Source organism: Helianthus annuus, chromosome 10 (assembly GCF_002127325.2).
Source record: "Helianthus annuus cultivar XRQ/B chromosome 10, HanXRQr2.0-SUNRISE, whole genome shotgun sequence".
In the NCBI taxonomy this organism is placed as follows: Eukaryota; Viridiplantae; Streptophyta; class Magnoliopsida; order Asterales; family Asteraceae; genus Helianthus; species Helianthus annuus.
The window spans coordinates 167,480,517-167,490,809 of NC_035442.2; positions in this window are offsets into that span (position 1 = coordinate 167,480,517).

Consider the following 10,293-nt stretch of genomic DNA (forward strand, 5'->3'; position numbering starts at 1 on the left):
AGTGGAGATTGTGATGATAAATCTGATGATGAAAATGAGAAAATTGAGAAAAGAAAAATATTTTTGGATTTACAAGAAAAATTCAAAAACACTACTTTACATTCTACTGAAATAGGTGAATGCTCAAAGCAAAAACCTGTTAAGAAGAATGTAGAACAAAAACAAAATGTTAAAAATTCGAAAAATTTTCAAAAAGAAAATAAAAGATCATCAGTTCAATCATCCAATCATTATGAAAAATCACAAAAATTGAAAAATCAAAACTCACAAAAAGTTGGTAATAAGTGGTGTAGGTTTGACCACAGTGCTCAAATGCCAAATCAAGGATACAAGAGGAGTCATGATTACCACAAGGCAAATCAATGTTATGATCTAAGTGTGTGGTATGAAAATGGTGTGTGGTATGAAAGTGAGGAAAGGTATGATAACAGAGTGTGTTACACATGTGGTTCTCAGGGACACATTGTCGTTAACTGCTAAACTCAAAGATTTGATTCAAGAAGATGCTATGACTGTGGAATCAAAGGTCATATTACCAAAGATTGCCCAATGAGATCAAAGAGAAGATTGAGGGCTGAATCTCATTGTCAAATGAATAAATCGGTCAAGGTCGAAGAAAAGCCCAAAGAAAAGAAACAGAAAAAACATAAAGTGAAACTTTCACAAGGGCAGAAACACAGACTGAGAAAGAAAAGGAAGAAAGTAAGAGAGTATTTAGAAAAATATTTTGTCCTCGGGTACACCTTCTGGTACTAATAAAAGTTCTGATGAATCGATTTGCTCCACTAACAAGGATCAGTCAAGCAAAACGAACTCATCAGATACAAATCTGAGGACAAATGGGTTGATAAAGAAAGAAAAATTAACTAATCAAACTGATGAACAATCAAAGAAAGTTGATTTCTCAGACAAAGCCTTTATCAAAGTTTTTAAGTATAAAAATGACAATGAAAAATTGTGCATGTCAAAGGTTGATAAATTTGGAAAGGTTAAACATTGTAAGGATTGGGTTCAAATAAAGAATGGCGATGAATTTGTTTCTGAGAAAACAAAAGAGCCATCTTCTAGCAAGGAATTTGTTTCTTCGGAAGCAGAGGAGCCACAATCAGGCAATGAAAGTGACTCGACAAAGTCAGAGGAGCCAAGTTTTGAGGTAAAAACTGTCAAACCCAAGGCTGGTCAGGCTTGGGTGAATTTGTTTAAATGAAAAACCTGAATTGCCGGAGCTTCCAGGTTGGTAAGTGTGAAGCAGGTATCGGCATTTTTCTTGAGAAATTCACTTCGGTGATATTTCGAATTCAAAAGATTAATCAGGGACATTAAGTTGTACTTGATTTATCTTTCAGACAGGTAATAAAAGAACAAGGTGATGAAACCCCGAATTTATGAAATGACACACAAAACTAATTTTCCGGAAAAACCATTTTTGATTAAAACAAACTTAAGTGTTTTGAAATCATAATGGGAAAATAGTTTGTTGTCAGGGGGAGTTCTGATTGTTTATGCCAAGTGAATGGCGAATTGAAGCGATTTGATATCAGTTTGTCATTTTCCTTGTATAGTTTGTTTTCAAATTTTCCCAGGAAATCAAAATTGAAACATATTTTGATTTTAGGGGGAGAAAAATTAAAAAAAAAAATTTGAAAATTTGAAAATACCAAAAACATTGAAAAGTAAAAATGAGTTTTGTTGTGAATAAGAGAAAATGATAGTAAATCAATGGACTATCACAGCATACTAAGGAAATGAAATGTCAAATGTGATAAACGATTTCACTAAGGATGTGATGATAGGCTCAGCTAGACTAATAGATTTGCGATAAAGATACAAACATAAATGAAAAAGCCTAGTTCTAGTGGGAAACATGGTTGAATGCATAGTACTTAGTTTTGTCCTTCGTGATTGTGTACCTACTCAGTAATCGCTGAATGCTAAAAGAGCATAAAAACCAGTCAGTTTGTGAGTTTTCACAACTTTCTGAAAAGTCATTGTGGTTGTGCATTTTATTTTGCAAAGATTTAAACTTGTTTTATTTCTTTATTTTGTTTAAGCATTGGACATCCTCTGCGTATACGTGAGTATCGACCTGGATGTTATTGCCTAAACGTTCTTCTTTATTTTTCTTGGTGTTTCGTTTAAGCTTTGGATCACCTCTGCGTATACGGGAGTATCGACCTGGTGGTTAAAGCCTAAACAACTTCAACTTGTTTTATTTTCTTATTTTGTTTAAACATTGGACTCTCTCTGCGTATCGAAAGATCGACCTGATTATTAATGTTTAAACATTCTGCTTTATTTTCGCACATATCACAGTTGAAAAAGTTTAAAGACATTACTTGAGTTAGTGTATTGCATGATGAGGGGATATGCTGAGATCGTGGGGTCCATAAGAATTTAGTGCAAAATTAATATACCTTAACGTATCGGTAAGCATTTCGAAAGTTTTTAGATTGAGTTTAAGAGGACAACTATATCGTCAATTTATGTGAATCGTTTAGAACGTAAAAAGATTAAACCTTAACGGTGCTAGTGATGTGTCTCATAAACTGATATAATCCTCTTACACAAACTCACAAAAATATTGTCTGTATATATTTCTTTGTTGCATTTCTATAAAATCAAAAATCCAAAAATATTGAGTTTTAATTTTAAATTTTGAAAAATACAAAAAGATTTTCGACAACTGATGTCAGAAAGTGGATTTTCAAAATTTCAAGTGCTAAACATGATGAACTATATTGGGTTGGGAGAGTTTGTTGAGAAACTTTGAATGTCATATACAAATATTTTGAAAGATTGTATGTTTAGTTAATCAAGGTCATTCATTTGAACTTGATGTAACTATATCAGATTGATGAATAAATGATTTCTACCAGTAAGTTTTATTTCAAATGTCAATAATTTTGTGAAACTTACGTTGAGGTAGAAGATGTGTAGGTTAGTTGAGATAGAGCAGCTTAAAGGGGAGTTTACAAGCAAAGAAAGAACTTCATGGCAAAGATGTGTAAAGTTTGAACCAGAAAATAATTTCCAGCTTATCGAAAGGGGGAGTTTACATTCTAGATCGACAATCAAATTGAAGTTTGAAGAATGAAGCTGATAGAGGTTAAAGGAGCTTTACAGTGTTAAACATTTTGGTTGAACGCAAAGACTAATGAAGACTGAAGATTTTGAAGACTTGACACTGCAGACTTCGTCGACATCCAAGGGGGAGTCTGTTAGTGCAGTAATGTCTGTCAACTTCGTCTGGTATCAAGTCTTGCATTGTTCAAAGCACGAAGATTGATATAACAAGACTGAAGACTGAATGCTAAAGACTTAATCAACATCCAAGGGGGAGTCTGTTTGTGCACTGATGTCTGTTAACTTCGTCTTTATAGAGTCTTGTAATATACTAGATAGATCAGGGCACGCAAAACGAGAAAACGAGTATATAGGTAATTTTGCTTGAAAGGTTATTAGTGTCATTCAAACGGAATTAGAGGTTTGGTACGGAATTACTAATTCCGCAGGGAATTAGTAATACCGCGTGAAACTTAATTCCGCGTGAACAGTTCAAGCAGAATTAGCCCTTGCCTATAAATACCCGATCTTGTTTTTCATTTGGAATGGAATTAAGTCATTGTATCTGAGCCGAGGTGCTGCCGAATTGTTATCAGAATTGTAAAAAGCTCAGAATCAATCAATAAGAAGATAATTAGAAAGGAACAAGCTGTTTTACATCAATTACATTGATTCCGCCTTTGTTTTTGGTGCTGAACTCATCGGATTGACTCGTTAGGGTCACACGACGATCCAACACCAAATGAATGACAATCCGACCGAATGGCCATCCGACCAGATGACCATCCGTCCGGATTGTCATCCAATCGAATGATCCTTCGTCACTTAACCCACCAACACGCTGGTTTACGCACTATTCATCGCTCATGCTATCGTTCTGTAATCAGGCTAACTTTCCAGTGCTCCCTTCAATCCAAGACGGTGTTTATTTATTAAACGCTATCTGTGAGTATACTCGAACACTTTTTGCTTTACGCACTTTTGGGTGTTACATACGTTACTTATTCAAATCACAATCGACACACAACGCAAATATTTTTATACGCTGACTGTTATTGCATGTGATACGTGTTACTCGATGAAAGTTTGTATGTTATGTTTACACAGTGATTGTTGCCTGACACCTTAGCAACGATAGTACTATAGTTTGGACTCAGCACCTATCGTGGACAGGGATTGTTAAGGGTTTTACTTCACGTGTCACAGCGGTGATATGTGTTGCGCATTCTACAACTCGCAGTAATGTCTGTGCATATTTCATTGTCGATAACCTGCTAGCTTCACTTTTCAACATGTTACATGCTGGTTATGCGTAAACCGATTTTCGCTATCTATTATACTATTAAACTTGTATGCTCACCTTTACACTATGTGTATTGACCTCTATTTTAACGTATGTGACAGGTGTTTAGGATGCTGTGCTTCGCTAGCTTTTGTGGAATCAAGTTAGGAAGAGTGTAGAAATAAAACAATTAATTTATGAGTTGTCAGAACAGCTTTATTTGTCTTTGAGATACTTTGTCTGTAATAACTGCTTTATTTTGATATGTTATGGTATGGGACATAATGTTAAATATCTGGTAATTTAGTTGTTATGGATTTCTCCTAGACAATCTGTTTCGCTCAGTGCCTCACCCCGATGTTTCCGCCATCGTTGGGGTGTGAAAGATTGGTATCAGAGCCATAACTATAGGGAATTAGGCAAGACTCGACCTAGTCCGGGTCGATGTCTTAGAACGACCTAGTCTATAGTCTAAGTACCAACAGACCGCCTTGTGCGAACCCGGTAAGGGTTCCGCACGAGCCTATTTTTGTTATTCGATCGACTAGCAACCATACTACACCCCATCGACCATACCTAAGGTCGAGCACTATCACTCTGCCTTTCCTAAGGCAGGCACAGCGCACACAATTTTTCAGAAATGAACGAGTGATTAGATCGAGACTAGGTGTGAAAACCGTGAACTCTCGATTAGATCGCTTGTTCGACGCGCATTTTCTTACTATAAACACGAGGATTTGCGTTGGATCAGGAGTGAAATCCATACTTTGACGCAAATCTCCCTCTCTATTCCGTGGTTCTATCACACAAACAGGAATGCAGTCGTTAAGTTAGGGGTGAAACCCGAACCTTGATGACTCGTTTCGTTCTCTATTTTGGTTTTTACAAAACTCTCACCAAAGTCCCGATGGATTCCAACGACTAGAGTTGCGTGATTAACCGAAAGGATGCATGCCAATCATCGTGTGTCGGTGATAGAGCACAGTCTAACAGGCCAAAGCGTGTACTCGAAGTCCTTGAGAATAGTCGAATCACTTTGGGTAGTCGACGTCTATCAGCCGAGACAATCTCTTTTGGATTTTATGTGTTTCGATTCTGGATTCGCCGCCGCTAACTCTGTGATTTATCGATTTTATGTGGCTTTTATGTGTTTTATGTGGTTTTACATGTTTATGTGTTTCGATTTTTGGTGATTTATACACTTTTCGCTTTTCGCTTTGATCAACACGCACAACTCGCACTACACCTCTACCTCAATACGTTAACAAATCGCACGCTATACTACTCGCTATGTTACCTGCAATCGCTACACGCTAATCACATTCGCAACTCTCGAACGCTTTACGCAACTTTGAAAGATAGGTGAGTACGTGCAATATATCTAGGTGAATACATGCAGAATATAGTGGAAGATGCGCTTACGTGGACTATGTGCTTCTGTCCTTATGTGCTTCTGTGGATTATGTGCCTACGTGAATATGTGTCTATGTGAATGGATGTGTTCCTGAGCTTCATATAGGGCAGCGCGTGTGACAACCGGCAAAAATAATAGTAATTCCGTAACTCTTAAATGCTTGATTAAACATTTAATTTCTCTCATCACGATTTAATTATTGCATGATTAGGTCGTGAAAAGTATAGCAATCATAGGACATGGGTAAATATGTTAAAACATATTAATACAATCGCCACGTCGCGAGAAAGCTACAAACTATGTCCTAATATGTTGGCAAAATGTTGAAAACACTATTCACCTGAACACACTATTCATGCCAGCAAGTTCTGAAAACTGTCTGAATGAGTGACGAAGGGCATGAATGCACTCTATAGATGAAATACAAATGAAAATCCCTAATTTGGAATACTAAACACTAAAACACCTTAACTTTTCGGTAAACGCGTATAGGGCTGTTCATGAGCCAAGCCAGGCCAAGCTCAAGCTCGCCTTGATTATAAACCGAGTTGGCTCGGCTCGGCTCGTTTTTGAAACCGAGCTGAAAATCTAAGCTCGGGTTCGGCTTGGTTTTAAACCGAACTGGCTCGGCTCGGCTTGGTTGGCTCGATTTTATAAAAAAAACATTAATATACACCTTTTAAAATTCAGTAGCCTAAAATATTATTCAATACTTTAAAAGAAAATATTCAAAATAAGTTCAACCAAATACATTACAAACCAAAATCAAGTTCAACAACGCAAAATAAGTTTTAATTTCAGTGAAATACAATATTAGTTCATTAGTATGGTAATCAACCTTCAAATATGCTATAGATATCAAATTACAAACGTATATACATGTAAATAGTAATAAGTTTTTTTAATATATTATATTGTATATAATATTAAAATTTATAATAGTAAAACAATCCGAGCTAAACCGAGCCGAGCTACAAAGCGAGCCAAACCGAGCCAACTCGGCTCGTTACGAGCCGAGCCAAGCTAGGCTCACTTTCTAACCGAGCCGAGCCGGCTCGGCTCATTTTTAAACCGAGCCATATCGAGCGAGCTTTTTCCGAGCTAAATCCGAGCGAGTTTCGAGCGAGCTCCGAGCCGCGAGCTTTTTGAACAACCCTAAACGCGTACGAATGCATTTTGTCCGTTCTGCGCCAAAATACAGCCAAAATAAAGCGTCCGTAACACTAAAATCTATCATTTCAGTGTCTGTAAGACTTATAATAAATGTATACACCTTAAATGGGCTTATGGATACCAATGGAATATTCGAATCGCAAGTTTCCGGTACCACGTCGCAGTGATCACAACTTCGTCGTTTTCGAGCCGACGAACTAGTTAACCACTTTTTCGCCACCCAAACAACTAAACGAACATCCTAGTAAACTAGTTACGCACATTTTAGTGTCAAAAAGATTTCCGGAATATTAACGGTGCAAGAGTTCATCAAACCTCTTAAAATCTCTAAACACTTTTATAAATTTACAACTTATATTATGTTAACTTTTATAATATATATATATATATATATATATATATATATATATATATAAACCTTACCCCCTCCCAGTTCGGTCATTGTGACAACTCGTATTTCGAAACTTTCATTGTATCTTGTTATAACCAGTGTGAACGTTATGTGATTATGTGACACGTTGATGTTAATGGAATGTTATGTTGTTATGTTATGTGATTATGTGTGTAATGAATGTATTATATGTAGTCGCACAACACTAGCCCAATCGCACAAGCCCATTCGGGCCACACTCTTATACTCGAACCATAAGGGCAGCCCATAAAGGGTTCGGCCCACCCCCTAGTTCGAATAACACCTAATGTGTTAGTATAAATTCTACACTTCACCAAAACACATAAAGTTTAGCAAACCCTACTCTCTCTTTCTCTCTCTCGAAGCCGACGACCACACCTCTCTTTCTCTCGAAGCTCTCTTGATTCGGAGCATCTTTTTCTACCTTCTTAACCGGTTAGTGTTTCACAATTATCGTTTTATTAGATGATGTTATGGGTGCCATGATTTTATGTGATAGCTGGGGTTGTTTGTATGAATCGGAATTGTATGATAATGATCTAGAAACGAATAGATGTTAATCGGCTGTTATGTTTCTGTCTTTCGGATTTCTTGCTTGATGATGCTGAAAGCCTTAAAATCTGATAGTTTGAATGATAAAAGATTTCATTTATGCTTTGAACATGGTTAGGGTTCATAAGAATTTAGTTGATAACATCATGTTTGATTGAATAATGGGTTGATTGGAAACTGTTGATTGTGTTAATCCATTGATTTTAAATATGGAAACTGTTGGAATTGATTTGCAAGATAAATATGTAACTGATATGCATGAAATTTGGATTTTATAACCAATCGCACAAGATCAGAACACACAAGTTCTGATCGCACAAGTTGTTAAATCGCACAAGCCCTTGGATCGCACAAGGGCTAGTCGCACAAGACTTGGTACAACCATCTAAGCACATTACAACTATGATATGCATGACCGCACAAGACCTTGTGGATCACACAAGACAGAGCCGACCGCACAAGGCTTGGGCCATACACAAACTACTTGATTTGTATTATTATTGGGCCTTAAATCCCAAACCTTATTCGCACAAGATACTTGCAATCACACAAGTCCAGCCGGACCGCACAAGACCAATGTCTGTTTTATTTTGGGTTGTGTATATATGGGTGGGCTTATTTATAAACTGGGCCGGGTGTATGTTGGATCGCACAACATGTTGTGGATCGCACAAGGTTGTGCTGAACGCACAACATGTTGGGCCGGGGTATTTTATTTGGGCTTCATTAGTGAATCGCACAAATGGTTCGACCCCAAACTATTTGGATCGCACAAGTTGAACCTTGGGCCTAGTTAACCGACCTGTTTATCATGTTCTATGTGTATGCCATGTTTACCTTGATCAATACGTGTTCGTAACCTGTTAGCTTATGTGTAAACCTACGTGCATTACTTGAACCTAGACCTGACTTGTATGGTAACCATGTTAGGACGTGGTTGACCCCTAGCAGCTCGATTGACCTTTCGCTTATCTGCCGAGCTAACCTAAGGTGAGTTCACACTTTCTACAAAGCATGGTAATTCCCGGTGGGTTGGTAATGGGTTAAGGAATATGGATTCCTTGTCCTTCTTGGGTAGGACAGTACGGGTTAAGGGATGTAATTCCTCGTCCTCTTGGACAGATTAAAATTCACTAGACCAAAACTCTATCACTAAGTCCCTCCTTTATATCGACTTAATCGCCGAAGCCAATGGCGAACGAGTCATTAGTTAAATAGCGCTATTAGGTTTGACAAACCTCACACCGTTCTGCAGAGGATGGGCGTGGACTAATGGACTAGGCACGTCAATGATGATAGACATTGACGTAAGGGCACATAAACATGACTAACGTCAGTAGTCGATATGGTAACGAGTCTAGAAGTGTAAACACGGGGTAGCACCCACGGCTGGATTGCCAGAGTAAATGGGATAAAACAAATCATGTTTTCAACTATGGGGTAACCCCCACGGCAAGGATGCCAGTTAATGGAAACTATGTTTTTGGAATAACTTAACAAACACCCAACTGTGAACTCGCTCAACTTTGTTGTTGACTCGTTACTACATGCTTTGCAGGTCACTAGGTTTAGCAGGAGCTTGCATGGGGAAGAGTCGTTGTGGAGCATGGACATCGAGTGTTCATGATGAACTTAAACACTTTTAATTTATGATTTGGGTTTTGAACTGATTGCTTCCGCTGATATCTTAGACTTATTAAACTGTTTTTGGACACCAATTGTATTGTGTGGTTGAACTTTTAGTTACTTTACTATATTGTTCAATATGATTGGTGGTTTGATCCTGGTTATGTCACGCCTCCATGCGGTGATACTCCGCGTGTGGATTTTGGGGGTGTGGCAGTCATGGTGGACCCCACAAGACATCAACCTACATCATGATTTATGGATAACAAAGTATGGTCTTGTAGATTTTTTTTTGTGAACTTGCAAGTTATTAATCTTATCACATTCTTTCCACTTATCATTTATATCAAAAACTTGCAACCAAAATACCCATTTCCCTCCCTTTCATTCACGGCTCAAACAAGGCCAAGAACCACCACCATTTTCTTTGATTAAATACTGTAGATCCCAATATCAATCCGGATCACAGTGGTTGATTGTTTTAGTCCTAAACACCTATTGATTAAGTGTTTGTACTATGAAAAAGTTAAGAAGAATCAAGAATGAAGATGAAGATAATGGAATGATGAATACAACAAGTGTTGTATTGAATCCAAACAAGAAGATAAATCAATAAAGCACCTTGGAAATCTGATTTGAGCACAATAGAATAGATTGAATGTAAACAACACTAATATTCACCAAAAGAGACAAAAGCTTGGCTAGGGCAACAATACATGAGCTTATATAGATCCTGACTTGCCAGCATAATTATAATTATGCTGGAATCTT